Source organism: Leptinotarsa decemlineata, unplaced genomic scaffold (assembly GCF_025532065.1).
Source record: "Leptinotarsa decemlineata unplaced genomic scaffold, Ldec_3_MD MMD2_tig00000505_RagTag_RagTag, whole genome shotgun sequence".
Classification (NCBI taxonomy): Eukaryota; Metazoa; Arthropoda; class Insecta; order Coleoptera; family Chrysomelidae; genus Leptinotarsa; species Leptinotarsa decemlineata.
In genome coordinates, this window is record NW_027412549.1 from 3,606,690 (window position 1) to 3,622,753 (window position 16,064).

The 16,064-nt window shown below is 33.0% G+C and overlaps 1 protein-coding gene across 1 annotated transcript in view; it reads left to right on the forward strand.

Annotated features, from left to right (window-relative positions):
* Positions 1 to 11,295: 11,295 nt before the first annotated feature.
* olf413 (DBH like monooxygenase olf413) overlaps positions 11,296 to 16,064 on the forward strand; it is a 132,028-nt gene continuing 127,259 nt past the window's right edge. Inside the window, exon 1 of the mRNA XM_023173385.2 lies at positions 11,296 to 11,596. The gene's annotated coding sequence lies outside the window, so the exon portion shown is untranslated. The remainder of the gene's footprint in view (positions 11,597 to 16,064) is intronic.

The following is a 16,064-nucleotide window of genomic DNA, read 5'->3' on the forward strand; positions in this document are numbered from 1 at the left end:
TTACACTTCATTTTGAAGCTCCTGACGAATACTTCACAACCCTAGAATATGAAATTAATATCTTCACCTTCTACAAAATGGCGGAACATTCAATAATTTCCTGAAGACAATCACAATAATTTCGATATTTATAGAAATATTCCTTTTCATCTGCCATATGGCAATTCCAACAGCCGGATAAGGATTGTTAAGTTATTTTCTCTTTATAAAAACGTCAAAAAATGTCAGTACGACAGTGAATATCATTGTTCAGTTAGAATATTCTCATTTAGTTTTCGGTTTTACTAGTAGAAAGGTACCGCGTTAACAATCTCTGAAATGGTCAATTATCGTCCATTGGAAGAAAAAATTGAAGCGATTTTTATTAACGGTGCGACGCGTAACTTTCACGAGACCGAAAGGATTTTCAATGAACGTTTTACGAATCGTACCATTTGTAGGAAATATTTGAGGAAACTTGTATCCAAATTCACAACTGCCGGTAGTGTACATAACAAAAAGCCCCAGGTCATCCTTCTATTCCGGAAGAACAGCAAGTGCAAATAATTGGTGAGATGGTAGTAAATCCTGAACAGCCTACCTATTTCGTCGCGAATGTTTGTGAGGTGTCTCCCTCTACTGTGTGGAGACTTTTGAAGAGGAATAGGTATCATCCATACCATATCCATTGCAAGGCATCCTACTTATCTCCACAATATTTGATTTGGTGACGAATGTAAATTTTTTTTGAACGGCAATGTTCACACACAAAATTGCCGTTATTGGAGTGACACCAATGTTTTCTGTGAAACTCATACCCAATATCGAGAAAAAATTAACGTTTGGGCAGAAATATTGGGAAACCATATTGTAGGACCTCTATTTATTGATCAAAATTTAACAGGGGAACTCTATTTGAAGTTAACCCTCCCATCACTGAAATCGTCCTAGCGAATCCTAATGAATTCAATATGGATATTGTATTCTAACAAGATAGGGCACCACCACATTACTCCAGACCAGTAAGAAACTATTTGGATACTACTTTTCCCGGTCGTTGGATTGGCCGTCGAGGTTGTACAGATTTGACACCCTAGGACTTTTTTAATGAGGCTATTTGAAGCAAAAGGTGTACGAAACTGAACCTGCTTCAATATTAGTAATACGGCAGAGAATAATTGATATTTGTAGAGATATTAACGTTACTGTGTTCGAAAATGTTCGGCGTGAAATATCGGATAGGCTGTTCATATGTCAAGACAATCATTTCGAGCATACCTCATATTATGTAGTTAAATGTCAATGTATCCGGGCAATTATCAAAAGTTCCGCCATTTTGTAGTAGTTGAAGATATTGACATTATATTCTAGAGTTGTGAAGCATTTGTCAGGAGCTTAAACAATATGTGTCACAAGACCCTCCTGTCTATTTGAAATTCTTCCCAGATGGCGCCCAGTAGTCATCTTTAAAGTTTCATCTGTCAATTTTACTTCAAAATAAAGTATTCACGTAATGATTTCATTATCCGAAATTTCAATTTTTTGAGTCTTGAAACGAATTTTTCTGTGGCATATCATTATTCTCTGTATCTATGAGGAAATTTCACAGTTGCTTCGTGCTTTCGAATACAATAGATTTAGTAGCCTCTACTGACTTCTTCATGTACATTGTGTTGCATTGTTCTTCATTCCAAATGACACTTTTATTGTGCCGGAGCTATCGGAAGACATTCTGAGAAACTACTTTGACCTATTTTCTAACAGGAACAAGTGTTCCATCTACCGATAATACTCTGGCCACTGATTTACTACCGTTCAGACTGCAATTGGCACCCCTGCGTCGCTGGACGTTTTACACCAACTTTCCGAGTAATTTTCGGAGATAATGTCATTATTGTTGATGGCGAAGAAGTAAAGCCGTAAAGTTTTGTCGTTTTATTGGGCCATTTTGCTCCTTGAAATTAGTAAGTATGCACTTTCTAATTCGTTTAGCTGTCGGTTGACAGGTTAATTTACCTTCGCAGTTGCATTGTGCTGACAAGTGACAAGTTTTTGAATACTGATTAGGTGAAAATACAATAAGGTAATACAAAAAAGTATTTTTGAAGTGACGGTTTCAAAGAAATTGAACAGAGATTGACAAATTATACTTTTATATTCACAAGTACCTACCAATAGATTCATTATGAATTTCTTTATCAAGTAGAAAGTATTTCAGAACAATATACTCCATTCGTGAGTTGATTTATTTAAGAAACACTTCATTGTGAGGTTTTCACCAAACAGATTTTGTAAACTTCACAATAATTGAAAATTATCTAGCCTGCAGAGTACAATGTGTAAAATATGGTAACTCAGTATCTTCCTCAATCATACTTTCATCGGGTATACCACAGGGTTCTCATTTAGGGCCATAGCTTTTCAACCTATTTGTAAATGACTTGAAAAATGTTATTCTTTAGAGTGATTTAGGAATCACTCTCGACCCAAACATGTCATTTAAATTCAAAATAAGTTTTTAAGGTACTCTGCATATAAACTGGGATATCATATTGGTGAATATGGCTATGAAATTATATTGGACATTCTTAACTTGAATCTCTGGCTCATAGAAGATTAGAAGCAGATCTTACACTGATTCATAAAATAATCAATGGTAGCATCAATTCCTCGGAACTTGTCAAACGAGTTGATGATAGACAAACAGTTTTGACTTTATGAAATGAATTTCTACTTAAAATAAGGCCTATTGCAACATACACTAAGTCTAAATGGAATGAAGTACATTCTTTCGTCACTTATAATTTTAATATGCCATTTGGGGAACGCAGAAAATATTGATAATTTCCTGTTTCAAAATATCTACAAATTGGAAATTGCTGAGAGTGCTGAATATTCATAATCAAATAGAAAGCAGGCTATTAGTTATTCAGTTTACAATAAAAATCTAGTTCAAATTGAAAGGGAAATATTTTTAGGAGACATTAAGTTTTTTTGAAATAAAAAGTTTTGGATTTCTATTTCTCCATCTTTATAAAAAAAAATGTGGCACAAAACTTTTATTTCCCGATGAAAAGCTAGTTTGTTTCTTGGAAGTTTACATAATTTTGATCACCATGATGAAATTAATGAAAACACTTTTGTCTAATTACCACTAGTTGATTTTATTTATACAACCGGTTCCAGGTTCAACCCCATTATCAAGTGTGAAACCCCATTATCAAGTGTAGTTATACACTTGATAATGGGGTTGAACCTGAAACCGGTTGTATACATGAAATCAACTAGTGGTAATCAGACAAAAGTGTTTTTATTCATTTCATTGAAGTGATTATCAATTATCACAAAATAAACAAGTCATCAATCATACCTACATAATTTTGAGTTCAGAACTGTGTTTGAGCTTTTCTACGATTTTAAAATCAACATTCTGAAAATTTTATCGAAATGAAGAGTCACAATTTGATTGAGACAGATTGGCTCCAATTCACAATGCACAACCACAACAATTTCAAGACATTACGAGGTAGAAGGAAAAGTAAATTGGAATGTAATCGAAAATTCTCAGATTGAAATCTTCACTAGGAATTATTTTCAAACATGCATCTTTGGGGTTTTTCGGCATTTAGTCTTCCAGACATATTGCATTGAATTCTCCCAAATTCTGTCAAAGCAGTAATAAGGTTGAAAATATCGTATCAATGCCAACTTTCCTTTTTATCTTATTGCTTCGAAGTTTTTGCATTTCAATTGAATTTTCAAATTAAATTCGTTTCAGATTTCAAATAGTGATTTTTTTTAAAGATTGTGGTACTGCGAAGAATCATTTTCAGTTTTTTGTCAAATATTCAGCACGTAAAACCGAAACAAAAATGTATCAAATTAATGAAAATCCACTAGTTCACGAACATTTTTTTCACAAATATTACCCAACAAAAATTCAACGACACCGTTAGAATCATTATTGAAAATTAAATTACATCAAGAAATCATATACACGAAGTTTCTACTCAAAAACGCAAATAATGAATCGAAACAAAAAAAAATGAAAACTGAGAAATGAAACATACGTCTATATGATCTTTTTATGACAATGACGTTTTCTTTGAAATTGTCACCTGAGTTACATTTTGTATATTGGATACCAATTGAAAATATAAACAGGTACTCATGATCGCGCCGAAATCCACAAATTACTATAAGTGCAACGAATCTACAAACAATTGGTTATCCTACTTACCATCCCAGCTCAGAGAAACCTAGCTATCATCAGCAACTTCATTTTTGAGAAGTGATCTACATCGTCTCTCTCGTAAAAAATGGAAGTGTCCCAATTTTCTCGAGTTTTCTCATTTCCACGATGTTTTTTCACACAGTACTTCAAAACGTTTTTGTTCCAATAATTCTTGAGTCAAATCTCACAGATCCTAGGGACTATTCACTTTATAATTTTATTTATGCCTATTTCATTGTCATTTACTTTACTAATTGTCACCTATCATACAAAATTTTGAATTAATATGGCAATTTATCATATTGTTACTCAATTTCGGAAACTATAGAATCATATCCGCTTCAGGAACATTATAATTCGTGTAAAGAATGTCTACCACTATTTATCATTGTATCCTTCGTTTAGATTGCATGATCACATAGATCATAAAACCTTCATAATTGTTACTATTCTTAATTGCAAAACTCTTCGAACTCTTGTAATTCAACATTTTCGACATGTCTTTTTTTTAGTGCTTGAAAGTTCTACAAAACATGAAAATAATTATTTATTGGAAACAAAAGATTTTTTTGCTTCCTACTTCTCCATGATTTAATAAAAATGTGGAAATCTTTCAAAGAAAAGAGGGACTTTGAAGGTCACATCTTCCAAAATAGTTTTTCTTGTAATTATTTTATTTCTTCGTTAATTTTCTACATTCAATGTTTGATTATAAAGAAGTACGAACCTGAACAGTTTTTTTTCCCAAAAAAACTATTCTCTTCTGAAAATATAATTATTCATACCTAAATACTTCTAAAATATCTCAAACAATTTTTTATGACTTTTTCAACTCTTTCAGCTCCTTTGTGTTTCAAATCTTCCACACCTTTGAAGTTTTTCAATGAATAGTCCATCTGCGTAAGTCTGAAGATATTTATTATGGCCATTATGTACGAAACCAATAAATAATCTACCCTTGATGTTTCTCTCTAATATCCATATAATTGACATTCACCGTCCAAACCTATTGAAACATATCCATAACTGAACTGTCGCCACATCTTATTCAAAAGTGGGTCATTTAAGTGAAATTTCAAGAAATATTCCCTCAACAAAAGTGCCTCTTTAAGTATAGCTGTGACCCAGAGTAAACAATTTTTCTTGGAAAAAGGACGACCCACTTTGTATTCACCCCATCGAGCCGTCAAGATTTTGAATTTCTATGCCCATTGTTGGTAAATAGGGGAGGGCTCGACCACACAGTGCTTCTTTCTTATGATGCAACTGACCATAGTCTAACAATCACAAGGTGGTAGATTTTGGGTTATAAATTATCAGTTTTATAATGGCCGTCATTATTGGATTCGACAGAAATTCAGTAGTGAAGTTATATTGAGTCGAATGTTGTCTCTGTAAAACTTACAATTTATGTATTTAGTGTCGAATGTAGATATATTCATTTTACAAAAATTCAAAAATGAATACTTACAAAGGTAAAAATGAAACAATTAAAAACTTCAAATTCATAGGAAAACTCAATTCAAAAATCAGTTCAACTGACAACTGGCTATACAATAATGAGGTACTGAGATTAGCCAGAATAGAATTCACTTCAATTTACAGCAATATTCCGTGATCGAAATCGGACGTTAAAAGGTGAGACTTCATTAATCCTTAGCTCGCCACAAGTTTCAACTTCTGAGAGTTGTCGTTTGTAGGGGGGAGGCAACAGCTGGTTAACGGAAAAATATATTTCAACAGATTTTAACAGATATACCTCTGTATGATAGCGCTCTCTTATGACAAAAACTAAAAACGAGAATGCGATTGAATGCGTGTATTTACAATATACCTTGTTCCTGTGGAAAAAGTGATATAGACGTAAGAAGAAATGAACATCGTGATTTTTTTAAAGAAGACAAATAACAGGATCGTGGATAGCGGAGCAAATTCTGAAATAAACTGGTGATCATGCAATGAAATTTGGTGAAACCAAATATGCCACCAAGAAAGTTCATGATAAAATTAGTAAATTGAAAGAAACCGCATATATTTCTTCAGCAGATAACAATAAATTCCAAATAGCTCTGTGGAAATGGATCATACCTTGTTGCCATTGCTAAGGCGAGAAATTGTAAACGGAATTTACAGCAAATTTCCTATTGACTAAGCTTAGTTTATTTTTAGGATTGTGAGAAGTTGAACACCAAAAAAAAATTACGAAACATTTTCCTTTTTTATATTTTTTCCTGCTTCCTAGAGAAAAACATAAGAGAAAAACTAGAATTCATCATCATCTCCAATAGATTTCAAAATTATATGCGGACAAACTACTCATTTTCTACGTCTCATAATAATACCATTAACATTACAGGTACAATAAGCCTAATAATTTTATGACAGGCAAGAACATAAAATAAAAGTGTTATGTTATTTCTAGTGCCTTATTTATATTTCTTCGAAAGACTATTATTTTAAGTAAGAAAAGATTTATTGGCACTGAAGTTGTAAACTATTGTTATGGTGATTTCCTGAAAGAAAATGTGTTTAATTGGTATGGATATGATGGTACCTACAACTTTTTTCATTTAATAGTTTGTACATGTTTCGAGTGTTTCTTAGAGGTGATTTCAGTTTCCAGAATTAAGTGTAACAATGTCTTTATGTTACGTTTCCAAGTATGAATAAAACTGTACTGCATTCTGAATAGTAGGTTTGTCAATTTAAGTGCTTTTACTGCAACGTGTAAATTTGAAATCTTCAATGAATCTCATATTGAATTGTAAATGTACTCTGATGAAAAACTAGGCGTTGGTAATTTTATTCGTCACATTTACAGGTCTTTCTTGTATCAAGCACAAAGAAATTGAAAGTCCTTAAGAAATTTAAGAAAAAAAAAAACATATATTTTCAATAAGTATAAGTTGTGTTTCAAATAAACGTATAAAAATATTTTCTGAATTCATAATTGGACAAAGGGACTTAAATTCCTGATACAAATTGAAACTAAATTGGACTCGACTGAATAACTGTCGATTTTCTAGTGATTCAATTTTAAGAAACAGTTCCCAACATTCTTCCACTCATGTCAAATGAAGAATTCGATATGACATGAAAAGATTTGCACCTTTTACTTCTACCCTCCAGTCTATTATGAGAATTGTCTTCAGGCAGGGTTTGTTTACTCCCAGACAACAAAAGAACATGCACGTGATGTGTCTTTGGAACTAAAATATTGGGATTGGGAAATTCACACCAGAAAGGGTGGCAAGGGGGTGGGATGGATAACTAATACTATTATTATTTCAGTGAATGGTGTAGAATTTCTTTATTAAACACGTCTTCTGTTGGTTTTGAGAAAGCGGATGTCAAAATAGTGATTATTTTGTGTTTGATTGAGGTTTACCCTTTTCCAAATAGGTTTTGACAAGACGTTTGTTTGAAATGCTTTTTTTCCTTCAAGAAAGTAATCATAGCCCACAATCAAAATTACTCAATTATAATTGTTATCATTGTTTTTTTTTAACAATAAAATTCACATATATGATGTAGTAAATGTACTATTCATAAATCAACATGTATTGATGTCGTGAATAAACTCATTTTCTTGCGCTTACATTGAAAAGGTTGGCTGAGCCCTACGAAAAGGATAAAAAGTGTACCACAGTATTGTACAAATGTCTATAAAAAAATTCGCGATGGTATATGTCTATCTTTTAGGGATAAACCACAATATTAATTTTTTATCCTCGAAAAAAAGCTTATTTATAAAGCGATTTTAGTACTTTATGATTAGCAGCTATCGCACGCGTTTATATGTAAATTTAGTGGAGCCGGGGCGGTCGCTAGTAAACATATATAATTTCTCTAATCAATTAACTGATGAATTTCTACTCTGTGATTTGATTATATCAAATTTTTATTTCTAGAGTCAATAAAGAAATAAAGTTGAGAAGTTTAAAAAAGCAGAGGATGACACCATATATAGCATACAGCTTCGCCGTATAATTGTGTGCATTTTCATAAAATTCAGTCTATACCGAGTAATATGAATGTGGTTGGTGGTTCAAGTTTTTGTCAGATTCCTACTTTGGTGTAAACTCAAAGTGAGAGTAAACATTTGTCGTATGATCGTTATTTTAGCCTCCCGATATATTAAGTTGTTTCAAAAGTTTTGTCCGTCTCCAAGTCATGTGTTTTTTCAGCTCCATGTCTCAATAAATATATATTCTACTGTGTCGTGGTATATGCATGAATGCTGTTCATTATTTCCTTTTCACAGTTCATTACTATATGAAGTCGTGAAGCGATTTCCGGCCAATTTTTCTCAACGAAATCAAATTGAACTGAAGCACTGCCAAAACAGACCAAAAAATTAACCAGATTGTTGGGACTGGTGATAGGTGATTTATTAATCAGTCGAACACAGCGTTTACAAATAATAAAATTCATTAATAACACTAACAACATAACAAACAGAAAAAATAACAATGTAACCTCTTGGCGAGGAGAGTCAGAATTAGGATTAGTTCCCGGCCGAAATCTCAGAACAGAATGGATGCATCGGCTAAAAAAAAGTTCGAAGTCACTTTCGAATAATCATCACAAACAATATGGTCGGGGTCATAAATATAGTCGAGAAGGGTCAAGCCCGAATTATCTGTCTAACTGGATAAGAGTGTTAACGATTAGTACCTACTCGAAACATCCCAAATGGTTTCGTTCTAAATATTCATCTGTTTTTCGAAGAGAGCATTTCAATGATATGCGATGAAAAAAATACGAAAATGATAAATGAAAATGAAATAATCAACATAAAAACCCAAGCAGATAGATATTTTGAACGCCTGCGCGATAAAAGAGTTATGAAAAGTGAATTTTGTGATAAAATATTATGATACAAAATTAAAATCATCTAAACTAAATAGTTGTAGAAAAAGCCCTACAAGGTATTTGATACTGATGGTGGCACTGAACGCACTGTTCAACAATGATTTGGGAAATTTCGTTCCCAAGATTAGAGGACCCTAGTTAGAGAGACTGACCCACAAACGATGCATGGCATAGTGGAAGAACTGGGCGTCAGCTCTCATGCCGTTTTAGATAATTTAAAACGTATTGGAAAGGTAAATATGCTCCAAAAGTGGGCGCTCAATGATTTGGATGATCGACAGAAAATGTTCACGTTTCGAGGTCTATTCTTTTTTGCTTTTGCACAACCAAAACGATCCTTTTTTAAATCTGATCGTCACGTGTGATGAAAAGTGGATACTCTACGATAACAGGGCAATAGTTGGACACCGTTGAGCCACCCACGCACTTCCAAAAGAGCAAAAACTGACCAAAAAATATGGTTGCCGTATGGTGGTTAGCGGCTGGTGTTATTCACTTCAACTTTCTGCAACCGGGCAAAACCATCAAACCATCCCATCTTGAAAAAATCGACGAAATGTACTGAAAATTACGTCAGCAGCAGCCGGCACTGGTCAACAGAAGAGGTCAGAATTGAGCGTCGAAGTTCTGCCTCACCCAGCATACTTTCAAACTTCTCACCAACCGACTATCATCTTTTCAAGCACTTCGATAACTTTTTCACCGGCAGAACCTTCGCCGATCAGGACCCGGGAAAAACAACTTTCGTTGATTTCATCGAATTCTGAACACCCAATTTTTATGCTGACGGAATCAATCGACTTGTATTACGTTTGCGAAAGAGTGCTGTGTCAAATGGTGCTAGTTTTGATTTTTTCAATGGCAAAATACAAGCACTACAGGAAAATTAGGTGAAAATGTGTTCACTGAGATATTACAGTTCATCGCTTGCTGAATTTTATGACTTGCTTAGCATGAAATAAAACTTCCTTCGTTTCCATTTCTCATTTTCCACTTAAAATTGTTGTCAAACCTCTAAATTTCTCAAGTGATGATCTTTATTGGGCGTAATGGATCATCATATCCATAAGCAATGAGGCGCTTTCAATCATCACAGACAAATATTTCGCAAATGTAGATTTGTGTTCAAAAAATGAAACAAATAAATACAAAACTACCATTATTCTTGTTAATTGAAATATTATGGATATCTGCTACCTTCAATTAATTGATGATTATTTATATTCGACATTAATATTCTAGTGGAGTTGTGGAATAATATGTAAGAAAATATAAGACTAGAATTTGTGTTGTTGAATAATTTTAAAAAGCTCCACATGAAATGGTTCATAATGCATGTGTTTAGAGTATAATAATCGAAATAATATAAATACATGCAAAAGGATAGTATATTTTCCCTTTCAAAAAAGAAAACTGGAATTAACTTTTAGCTTTTAGGGGAGCATCAGCTGATTAACTATTTCAAAAGATTTTTGGGGAGATTTATCTTCCATAAAATCTTTGAAATATACCCATTTTTCATTTACTCATTTATTTTTTGTAAATTAGTTAATCGAATGTCTATTTCTTTTATCGCTCTATTTTGTTGAAAATATATTATAGTTGAATATGTTTGGTTACTTTTTTCAATAACCGTGTGGCTTGTAATGATATTATTTTTTATGAGTGGATTCATTTTGAAACAATTATACTCAATCAAAGCATTTCAGGAAATCTCCATTTCCTGTCTTCTTTGATTCTTGTCAAAACATAAAACAGTCACATCCGGACTGAATCTTCCTACATGAATGGAAATATCAAATAATTCCATGAAATCAATCCATCACCACTATTCAGTCTTCACAACTGCGAAATCCTGCCGAATCGCAACCATAACTTCCTCCGAACCCCGACGGGATATCTATCTAATTTCCATCAACAATTCAACAAAGACTCAAGTTACAGCATCATCTCACATTACACCTGGTTTATTTACAAAGATCTGTCACCGAAATCGAAATAATTATAACGTTCAAACCGAATTCGACAGTTCTTTTTCACTTCCTGTTCACCTATTGTTGCTCGTCCTCCTCTATTCTGAACCAATAAGAATACTATTCCAGTAACACAGAACACAGGTAAGGGACATAATTCAAGCTCCGAATCGAGTGGTGGGGATTGCAACGCATCCTGGCAAGCTGCGAGTGGAACAGAACAGTTGAACCGAGTTCAGTTCAGATCCAAGTTGGTCGTGAAACGCGCGCGACGCACGCTCTTTACGGTTGGCCGTTACGTGGTATATAACAATACAAGTCCCATCACTCTCAGAGGGCACCAAGACTGTCGTCCGATGAAGATCTGATTCTGGGCTGACAACTGTTGGAGTTGTGAAGAAAGGCAGATACACTGTGACAGTGAGTTTAAACGCCGTGTGAAACTTGTGTTTTGTGCTTCTGAGTAACTGTTATGTTCGTTCATGCATTGACTGCTTCTTCCTAACTGGATATTTTTTGTGTTGTTGTTATATAGGTGAGTGATTTTAAATGGATTAATGTTTTCGATGAGGGATTGCCAAAGAGACAAGCAACTTTTTGTACATCGGCGATTCATCGAAAAATTTTTCTTCAATCCGGCCCAGCAAACAGTATATAATGTGACAAAAAATAGGAAGTATCAATCAATTGAATATTTCATATCATCCATTTTGTAGAAGATGATAATTCAATATTGGAGGTTCCACCGTTCAGCTCATTGAAATAATTTGAATAATTTGGCGAATGCGGTAGTAAAGTAGAAGGAACAAGGAATAAATTGAAATTTTTTATATTTTGCATTTACTCTACTTCCAATTACAATATACTGATGGACAATAGTTTCATACAAGAATGTATGTTCTAGTTTTCAGAAACGCTGATCATCTGAAAACGATGTATTTCAAAAGAATGCATCTTTTCCAGAATACATAAAAAAGTATTTTCAGAGAAATGCCGAATTGATATTCAGGCTAAACATTGTAAAACACAACAGGGTGCAAGGTCTCTTAGGAATTATCGACAAGTACAACTTTACAGACCGACTACTTAAATATTTATAGCAGAATCTGAATCACATTGATCATTATTGGGTCAAGAATGGTAGCAAAATGATTATTTGAATTTTCAACTTGATAACGTTCATTACTGAATTTTTCCATCTGTTTTTGTGATATTAGCTGGTTCTTCTTTCATTGAAATAATCATTGTGTAATTGTACACGAGTTTGGATGTTCACTTTTGAAGCATATTCATCATTTAAATTCGTGCCAAAGTAATAATTTTACAATGAAAATACAATCTTTGTCTCAGTCCCTGTTTTGCAGCTAAATTGTAACTGTAAGAATTCTGAATATCGAAAGTTCCCAGTATTGCTAGTTACTGGCTTCTGTTTTGTTTTTGGAAATGGTTCAACAACAATTTACTTTTATTCATGTCAGATACCTTCTCCTGGTTTTAATGTTCACATTTGAATTGTCAATTCGGTATATCTCTGAAACACTTCAAAGGACATAATGCATGATTTGATCCACATACATAACAAACTCTTTTAAATTGAATTTCGTTCAACCCATTGATTTTCAGATGATCCATCTTCAAGTCATTAAAAGATGTACTAATGAATGAATGCAAACGATACAGTTGAGATATTTGAAATTCAAGTATAAGAATTGTTATTCAATGATTCATAAGAAATAACCTTGATTTGATATACCATTTCGTAAGAGTAATTGAGAAAGACAAACGTTAGCATCACATTTGAATTCATTATTTCCAATTGAATTTGATAAAATAGAACATGCATTCTGAAACTGAGAGAGAAAGTGACTAAAGTGTTTTCATTAAATACTAATAAATGCGAAACATAAATCTAATGACAATTATAATATTTCTTTCATAAGTTTGATTAATGATGCTTGACCATATTTTCCATTACTGGGGGTGCGTTAAAATCCTATACCTATTGCTTCGTTTCTCACATGTCTTCCGAAGAAATGATTGATGTTCATGTTTTGCTATACCTTGACGCATTTTAACAGTCACGAGGAATTACCAGTTAGTAACTTGTATACGGTCATTGCTCTAAAAGTTTTCCGAAATGAAATTTTGATGTGTTTTCCGATAATCGAGAACCGAATGTATTCTCGGAGACTAATTTGGAATATTTCGTGCATTACACCGATTATTCTCGTTTCAACTACAGAATTTCAGTCAGTCACGATATTAGATATTTTTAGTAGGAGTTTGTCTCTCTCATTCAAATACATTAATCACGATCAATCCGTAGTTTAGTTAACGCAAAAAATATTTCCAGTTCGCTTGAAAATTACTTCTTTGAAAGGAATTCAGATTCAACAGATTTGATCTTGAAAGTCTAAAGGGAGTGGGCGTATTGGTGTAAGGAGAGTATATGAGCAATCGGAAAAAATAGAAATAAGAAATGTTGAGTAAAATCTGGAGAAAATCTTATATAACATCAACCTGGATTTCTATCGATGTATTATGGTTTTGACAAATAAGTACCTATTGTGTTTTTCTACATAGTTCATATACCTGAAAAATATCAATTTTTCTATAGTACTTGGGATAAAAACTTGGATAATTGATAATATAGATAATGTTGTTAGAGCATTGCAAAAGACAAATCCCATTCAATTTCATTTTTGTCACTCAAATAAGAACTGATACTGCTTTTTGACATGCTACTTTTAACCTCTTCTGTTTGGTTTCGTCTTACAGAAATAGGTAATCAATGGAAAAGATCTAAAGGTTGGTACAGCAAGAATTTATTTTGGGTCCATGGGGATACACTGGGTTTGCTTACAGCAGACAAAATTGAATTGAAAATCAAACAGAAAAAATCTCATGTTTATGCTTCACATAAAAAAGAACCTGATCCGCCACTATAATGCAGAATCCATATTTTGAAAGGATTTTGGAATAATAACATACTTTTTTGAAAGACAATGTCTCTCACTCTGGAAAAATACTTTTAAAATAAATTTGCCTGTATCGATAATATCTCACTTACTGTAAACATGTTGTTCTTATCCGAATCAACACTTTGCAAAAAATTATATTATTACTCACTGAATTGCACTGTTGTGGAAATATATAATTTTCTTCGAATCTTACAGACAATACGTAGAAGCTGCTATCAAAGTTGTAAACTTTCAAGAAAGATCTATCCATCTTTAATATGGAAATAAACTTGTCATATTCAAGCAATAGCATCTGAATATATCGAGAGACCGTCCCAGAAGATTTTATATATTGCGACCGTAAAATACGAGAAACATTCAGCGGATCCCAAACCAGATTGAAACTTTTCATTTTCTTCTGTTTCCTGCAGAATTATGAATACTTTAAAAGATGTAATTGAAAATATGTGAGTTATTCAGAACTTTGTAGGAAAAATATTGCTTCGAGGATTTCTGCTTTGAAAGAGAAGTTTTGCAGTGGGAAAAATGAGACAATTGGTCCATGAATGTACTTCCGAGAAGGGCGACGGGCTTGAAAACAGAATTATTTTTCACGATCTATTTATCTGAATGTGTTTCAAATAACTTCAACTCTACTTGTCTAGTACTTATTATTCGTCACAATGTGCTGCAGGGAAAAATTTTAATTTCATGAAGTGGAATGACAGTGCACACAAAGGCCATATAACGTCGGATATAACATTTTATATCGACCGAAATAAAAATGATGAATGAGCAATATTATGAGGGTGCCAATGCTTAGAGATGAGGTTGCACACGTGTGGAGTATTTCCCTATTGTCAGTGTTCAGTGTAATGAATTTTCACCAGGAGCTCTTTTAAAACGGGGGATTTAGGGATTATACACAACGCTTTAATTGCTACATCACAATCTAAAGTGTTCAGAAACCATTAGGTTTATCTCGGGTCATTTTCATAGTGACATTCTATATTCCTTTTTTTCACCACAGGAACTTTTTTTGATATAATAAATGCTATAAGACATACGTGTGACTTGGTAGATGTGGGAACATTATGTGTAAACTGGTTTATTTACAATATTTCAAGTAATTGAAAGGTAAACATTACTTGGCAGGTATAAATATTCCATTGTCTGTTCAAAAATATGCTAATCGAGTTGCTAAACCTTTTGGTTTAACAGAGTAAACTTCATGGTCTCATTGACAGAATATATGAGAATTCAACCGTGTTGGATAAAAAACTGATAAGACTATCATTCACTTATATTACAGATAATATAACAAATCCAATTTCCCTGCTGAAAGGTGGCTGAACTTTTTCCTTGACCTTCATTTCATTTTTATCGACACTAAAGATGCAAAATAAAATTTCCAATAATCAGAACAGTCAACGGCAGACTGTTGTCTTCGTTTTTCATTAGATCTGATTAACGGAAAAACAGATTTTAAACAGATTTAAACAGATCTCTAAGTATGATCCATACTTGTTTGTCCTAGAGAGTAGGTACAGGTTTTCAAAAATATGTATTCCAAATCATAATGTTTTTTTACTATAAGAATTGAATTATTCAAGCTACAATGAAATGAGTCATCACCGTTATCGTTTACAGAAGTTACCCATTTCTGAAAATTTGACTCTCTGTTCATAATGTTTCAATTCGGAAACAAAAGTTTTGTCGGGTTTTTATTTGGATAATAAGGTAGCTCATTATCTCAAAAAGTTCACAGGGTTCAGAATTTCATCGATATTTTTTGCAGTAGTCTCTTCGTTATGGATTAAGATGATAAGATCATTGACCATGGCAGTAGTTACAAGATCAGTTGAAGGAATTGGCTTTTCGATCCAATAATTTCAAAAAATTATATTCAAAAGAAAATGATAATAATGAATAAAACGATAATAATTCATATTGACTCAACATTTATTGGTTTTCTGACTTTCTTGGGGTTGGTCTTCAAAATAAATTACAGCTCTAGTATTACATTCAGCTGGTTACAACAGT